The sequence below is a fragment of the Procambarus clarkii genome, chromosome 51, assembly GCF_040958095.1.
Source record: "Procambarus clarkii isolate CNS0578487 chromosome 51, FALCON_Pclarkii_2.0, whole genome shotgun sequence".
Classification (NCBI taxonomy): Eukaryota; Metazoa; Arthropoda; class Malacostraca; order Decapoda; family Cambaridae; genus Procambarus; species Procambarus clarkii.
Window position 1 is genome coordinate 26,878,954 of NC_091200.1, and position 7,545 is coordinate 26,886,498.

The window sequence follows — 7,545 nt, forward strand, 5'->3', positions numbered from 1 at the left end:
TGGGACCTGGCCCTCCAGTATTTTCCATGTGTATATTATTTGGTATCTCTCTCGTCTCCTTTCTAGAGAGTACATTTGGAGAGCTTTGAGACGATCCCAATAATTTAGGTGTTTTATCTCGTCAATGCGTGCCTTATATGTTCTCTGTATTCCCTCTATTTCAGCAATCTCTCCTGCTCTGAAGGGGGAAGTGAGTATTGAGCAGTACTCGAGACGGGACAACACAAGTGACTAGAAGAGTACAACTATTGTGATGGGATCCCTGGATTTGAAAGTTCTCATAATCCATCCGATCATTTTTCTGGCTGACGCCATATTTGCTTTGTTATGCTCCCTAAACGTTAGATCGTCGGACATCATTATTCCCAAATCCTTGACATGCTGTTTTTCTACTATGGGAAGATTCGATTATGTTTTGTACCCTGTATCATGTTTAAGGTACTCATTTTTATTGTACCTGAGTACCTGAAATTTATCACTGTTAAACATCATGTTATATTCTGCTGCCCAATCGAAAACTTTGTTGACATCTGCTTGTAGTTTTTCAATGTCTTCGGCAGTGGTAATTTTCATGCTGATTTTTGTGTCATCTGCAATGGACGACACGAAACTGTGACGTGTATTTTTGTCTATATCCGATATGAGAATAAGGAACAGTAGCGGTGCAAGGACTGTTACTTGAGGTACAGAGCTTTTAACGTCGCTTGGACTAGATTTTATTTGATTGACTGTTTCTCTTTGTGTTCTGTTCGACAGGAAATTGAGTATCCAGCGTCCTACTTTTCCAGTTATTCCCATTGACCTCATTTTGTGAGCTATCACCCCATGGTCACATTTGTCGAATGCCTTTGTAAAGTCTGTGTATACAACATCTGCATTTTGCTTTTCTTCTAGGGCTTCTGTGATTTTGTCATAGTGGTTGAGTAACTGTGACAGACAGGATCTTCCCGCTCTAAATCCATGTTGTCCTGGATTGTGCAATTCATTGTTTTCCATAAAACTAGAAATTTGATTCCTAATCACTCTTTCAAACACTTTTATTATGTGTGATGTTAGTGCAACTGGCCTATAATTTTTTGCCAAGGCTCTACTTCCCCCCCCCCCCCTTGTGCAACGGAGCTATATCTGCAGATTTAAGTGCTGCTGGTATCTCCCCTGTATCCAGGCTCTTTCTCCATATTACGCTGAGTGCTCTCGCTACTGGTACTTTACATTTCTTTATGAATATTGAATTCCATGAGTCCGGCCCAGGAGCTGAGTGCATAGGCATACTGTCAATTTCACTTTCAAAGTCTTCCGAGTTTGTGGTAATATCCGTTATAATATCTGCAGCTTGAATGTCATTCATAAAGAAGCTGTCTGGGTCATCAACTTTCATGTTGTTTATTGTTGTGCTAAACATAGCCTCATACTGGCTTCTTAGAATTTCACTAATCTCTTTGTTGTCCTCTGTGTACGTACCTTCATTTGTAATTAACGGTCCAATACTGGTCGAGGTTTTTTATTTTGATTTTGCGTATGTGAAAAATATTTCGGATTTTTTCTTATCTCTTGGATAGCTGTCTGTTCCAATTCCATTTCCTCAGACTCATATGATCGCTTCAACGTTTGTTCTATTTCTTCGATCTCCCTGCTTAGGCTTATTTTCCTTGCTTGTGATAGTTGTGTCTGCCGAAGCATTTCCGTTATTTTATTCCTTCTCCTGTACAGTCGTCTGCGTTCTCTTTCTAGAGTGGTCCTCTTTCTGCCCCTCCTCACAGGTACGTGCTTCAAGCAGACCTTGTAAGCTTCAGCTGTCAGTTAAGCTATTCCCTGTGTGGGAGTTTGGTCGCTTAAGACCGTCTCCCATTGAATGGTTACAAGGTCTACATTTATTTTTTCCAAGTCAATCCTCTTATTGTTGAAATTGAATTCATTGAATATTTCTTCTCGCTTGTTGGGTCTCTTAGACCTACTACCGTTATTTATGCTAGTTCACACTTCAATGAGCTTATGGTCTGAGTATGAAGTATCTGAGATTGTAATGTCTCAGTTCAGTTCATCATTGTTTGTGAATAACAAGTCTAGTGTGTTTTCGTTCCTAGTTGGTTCGTTAAGATCGTTATTCTATTTTGTCTAGAAAGCTACATAGATGCGTGAAATATATAATTTCAAATGCCATATATTTTATCGGTTTAGAATATCACATACGTATCTACTTTTTCTTTTCGTATCTATATATATTTGTCTTCAACAATGTGTTTAGCGTTGTATTTGACACTGTTCAACAATATGTTCAAATATGTATTGAACATTGCTGAACTAAAATATCAAGAGATAATTGGCGAAAATTTAAAAAACTTGGTATTCGTATCAGGAGTAAACATTTAAAATATAGGAATTGCAATTATTTTCAAATAATCTCAATTGCATAATATTGGATGGTAGGATAAAAAAAAACAAGGGTGTATGTTTTCTATAAATAAGTGTATAAAAGTACACTGTCTAATATAAAGTAATTTACGAATTGGAAATTTTCTTCTTGCAAAATACAACATAAATTTTTCGTAGTTTGATGATTGTTTTTAGAGGATAAGTTTACATCGATACCTGGAGAGCATCGACACATTAAGGGTGTTGGCAAATGGAGGGCGTCGACACATGGAGGGCGTCGACACATGGAGGGCGTAGACACATGGAGGGCGTCGACACATGGAGGGCGTAGACACATGGAGGGCGTCGACACATGGAGGGCGTAGACACATATAGGGCGTCGACACATGGAGGGCGTAGACACATGGAGGGCGTCGACACATGGAGGGCGTAGACACATGGAGGGCGTCGACACATGGAGGGCGTAGACACATGGAGAGCGTAGACACATGGAGGGCGTTGACACATGGAGAGCGTAGACACATGGAGAGCGTCGATACATGGAGAGCGTAGACACATGGAGGGCGTAGACACATGGAGGGCGTCGACACATGGAGGGCGTAGACACATGGAGGGCGTCGACACATGGAGGGCGTAAACACATGGAGAGCGTAGACACATGGAGGGCGTCGACACATGGAGGGCGTCGACACATGGAGGGCGTCGACACATGGAGGGCGTCGACACATGGAGGGCGTAGACACATGGAGGGCGTCGACACATGGAGAGCGTAGACACATGGAGGGCGTCGACACATGGAGAGCGTAGACACATGGAGGGCGTCGACACATGGAGAGCGTCGACACATGGAGGGCGTCGACACATGGAGAGCGTAGACACATGGAGGGCGTCGACACATGGAGAGCGTAGACACATGGAGGGCGTCGACACATGGAGAGCGTAGACACATGGAGGGCGTCGACACATGGAGGGCGTAGACACATGGAGGCGTCGACACATGGAGAGCGTCGACACATGGAGGGCGTCGACACATGGAGAGCGTAGACACATGGAGGGCGTCGACACATGGAGAGCGTAGACACATGGAGGGCGTCGACACATGGAAGGCGTCGACACATGGAGGGCGTAGACACATGGAGGGCGTAGACACATGGAAGGCGTCGACACATGGAGAGCGTAGACACATGGAGGGCGTCGACACATGGAGGGCGTAGACACATGGAGGGCGTCGACACATGGAGGGCGTCGACACATGGAGGGTGTCGACACCTGGAGGGCGTCGACACATGGAGGGCGTCGATACTTGGAGGGCGTCGACACATGGAGGACGTTGACACATATAGGGCGTCGACACATATTTGGCGTCAACACATGGAGGGCGTCGACACATGGAAGGCGTCGACACATGGAGGGCGTCGGTACATGGAGGGAGTTGACACATGGAGGGCGTCGAAACATGGAGGGCGTCGACACATGGAGGTCGTCGACACTTGAAGGGCGTCGACACATGGAGGTCGTCGACACATATAATGCGTCGACACTTGGAGGGCCTCGACACATGGAGGGCGTCGACACATATAGGGCGTCAACACATATAGGGCGCCGACATATGGAGGGCGTCGACACATGGAGGGCGTCGACACATGGAGGGCGCCGACACATGGAGGGCGTCGACACATGGAAGGCGTCGACACATGGAGGGCGTCGACACATGGAGGGAGTTGACACATGGAGGGCGTCGACACATGGAGGGCGTCGGTACATGGAGGGAGTTGACACATGGAGGGCGTCGACACATGGAGGGCGTCGACACTTGGAGGGCGTCGACACATGGAGGGCGTCGACACATGGAGGTCGTCGAGACATATAATGCGTCGACACTTGAAGGGCCTCGACACATGGAGGGCGTCGACACATATAGGGCGTCAACACATATAGGGCGCCGACACATGGAGGGCGTCGACACATGGAGGGCGCCGGCACATGGAGGGCGTCGACACATGGAGGGCGCCGACACATGGAGGGCGTCGACACATGGAGGGCGCCGACACATGGAGGGCGTCGACACATGGAGGGCGCCGACACATGGAGGGCGTCGACACATGGAGGGCGCCGACACATGGAGGGCGCCGACACATGGAGGGCGTGGAAGCTAACAACATTCCCCTCAGGAAGTCACGACGTCCTGTAACTGCCTTGTTCTCTGCAACATGTATTTCTTCATGACCTTGTTGCAACAAAATGGTCTCATATATGAGTGTATGACCGCAGCTCAGACGGCCAGCAGTGCCGGGCCCACTTGCCATGTTCTCTAGTGTACTTGAGCTGTGGGGACGGCCCGCCCAGGCACACTATATGCCGCCTTATATCACAAGTTATCCCCACGGCCCCACTCTTCACCCAGGACACTCTCCCTGACCCAGGTGTACCCGGGGCAGAGTACCTGTAGTGCTGGTACGGCTCTACAGGTACATGACTCTAGCCCTCTCCCGTAGCTACAGAGGGGTGCACTAGAGGAGCGTTTAATGGTGCGTGTGCGTCAGTGGTGGTGGTGGGAGCGCCTCGGGCGAACCATGGGAGGCTGTGCTGGGAGACAGCACAACTCCCAGGTTCATCACGGCACTCTTTATTAACTATTACTTGGCTGCGTGTAAGTCGTTACGGCCGGCGAGTTCTAAGTTACGGCCGGTGAGCTCTAAGTTACGCCCGGGAGCTCTAAGTTACGCCCGGGAGCTCTAAATTACGGCCGGGAAGCTGTACGTTACGCCCGGGGAGCTTTAAGTTACGGCCGAGGAGCTCTAAGTTCCGTCCCGTGAGCTCTAAGTTGCGGCCGGGGAGCTCTAAGTTCCGTCCCGTGAGCTCTAAGTTGCGGCCGGGGAGCTCTAAGTTACGCCCGGGGAGCTCTAAGTTACGCCCGGGGAGCTCTAAATTACGGCCGGGAAGCTGTACGTTACGCCCGGGGAGCTTTAAGTTACGGCCGAGGAGCTCTAAGTTCCGTCCCGTGAGCTCTAAGTTGCGGCCGGGGAGCTCTAAGTTCCGTCCCGTGAGCTCTAAGTTGCGGCCGGGGAGCTCTAAGTTACGCCCGGGGAGCTCTAAGTTACGCCCGGGGAGCACTAAGTTACGGCCAGGGAGCTCTAAGTTACGCCCGGGGAGTTCTAAGTTACGGCCGGGGAACTCTAAATTACGCCCGGAGAGCTCTAGGTTACGCCCGGGGAGCTGTAAGTTACGCCCGGAGAGCTCTAAGTTACGGCCGGGGAGCTCTAAGTTACGGCCGGGGAGCTCTAAGTTACGGCCGGGGAGCTCTAAGTTACGGCCGGGGAGCTCTAAGTTACGCCCGGGGAGCTCTAAGTTACGCCCGGGGAGCTCTAAGTTACGCCGTTACTGCCTCCGCCACTCCCATGTCATCTACTCGGAGTCTAGGCTTAACATAAGGAATATATTCATATTTTTTTGTCAACACAGAACTAATGTCTTTAGTCTTTCTGCTATAGTTATCAAACAGTGAAGTCAACCTCAGGGCTTTTTAATCGCTACAAACTTGTGAGTAACAAATGTGACAAGTTACCAACAGTGTCAGTAATTATATACGCGTGAAAATTGTCGTTGCAAAACTTAATGCATCATTTTATACATTTTACAAATTAATTACTTACCAAATTATTTAAAATGGAACCATGGTCTATGGGTCATCCAATAAGGTTAATAGACTTCGAGATGTTACCACTGCTAGGCTTAGGCTCGGCTACAATTACCTCTGGGAGTTTGTAACATCTGCTGATGTAAATTTGAGTAAATGTAAACTCTGTCAGCAGAACTATTCGCATACTTTGCGTCATTATATAATGGAATGTGAAAAAATCCCGGAATTCAGAGATATTACCGTCAATGGAGTCGAAGAAATGTGTAAGTACTTCATTCATAATGATGTGCTGCCAGGAATCTTAGTGAAGTATCCAAAATGTGTTTACTGTAGGTGCAGCCTGCAAATGCCTGTAAAGCTGCCGCCCAGTTGGGTGGGTGTGGAGCACATGACTGTAAAGCTGCCGCCCAGTTGGGTGGATGTGGAGCACATGACTGTAAAGCTGCCGCCCAGTTGGGTTGGTGTGGAGCACATGACTGTAAAGCTGCCGCCCAGTTGGGTGGGTGTGGAGCACATGACTGTAAAGCTGCCGCCAAGTTGGGTGGGTGTGGAGCACATGACTGTAAAGCTGCCGCCCAGTTGGGTGGGTGTGGAGCACATGACTGTAAAGCTGCCGTCCAGTTGGGTGGGTGTGGAGCACATGACTGTAAAGCTGCCGCCCAGTTGGGTGGGTGTGGAGCACATGACTGTAAAGCTGCCGCCCAGTTGGGTGGGTGTGGAACACATGACTGTAAAGCTGCCGCCCAGTTGGGTGGGTGTGGAGCACATGACTGTAAAGCTGCTGCCCAGTTGGGTGGGTGTGGAACATATGACTGTAAAGCTGCCGCCCAGTTGGGTGGATGTGGAGCACATGACTGTAAAGCTGCCGCCCAGTTGGGTGGGTGTGGAGCACATGACTGTAAAGCTGCCGCCCAGTTGGGTGGGTGTGGAACACATGACTTTAAAGCTGCCGCCCAGTTGGGTGGATGTGGAGCACATGACTGTAAAGCTGCCGTCCAGTTGGGTGGGTGTGGAGCACATGACTGTAAAGCTGCCGCCAAGTTGGGTGGGTGTGGAGCACATGACTGTAAAGCTGCCGCCCAGTTGGGTGGGTGTGGAGCACATGACTGTAAAGCTGCCGCCCAGTTGGGTGGGTGTGGTGCACATGACTGTAAAGCTGCCGCCCAGTTGGGTGGGTGTGGAGCACATGACTGTACAACTGATGCCCAGTTGGGTGGGTGTGGAGCACATGACTGTACAACTGATGCCCAGTTGGGTGGGTGTGGAGCACATGACTGTACAACTGATGCCCAGTTGGGTGGGTGTGGAGCACATGACTGTACAACTGATGCCCAGTTGGGTGGGTGTGGAGTAAGACCAGTAACTGTGTGACTCACCATAGATGTAAAGTGCCTTGTATAGTGACTGTTGTGAGCCTCTTGTTGAATCACCTGTGATACAAAAGATTATCGGTGTGTATATGTATTTGTGTAAATGATTGTATATATGTACATGTATATACAACATTAATAATTGTATAACTAGCTTCAAAA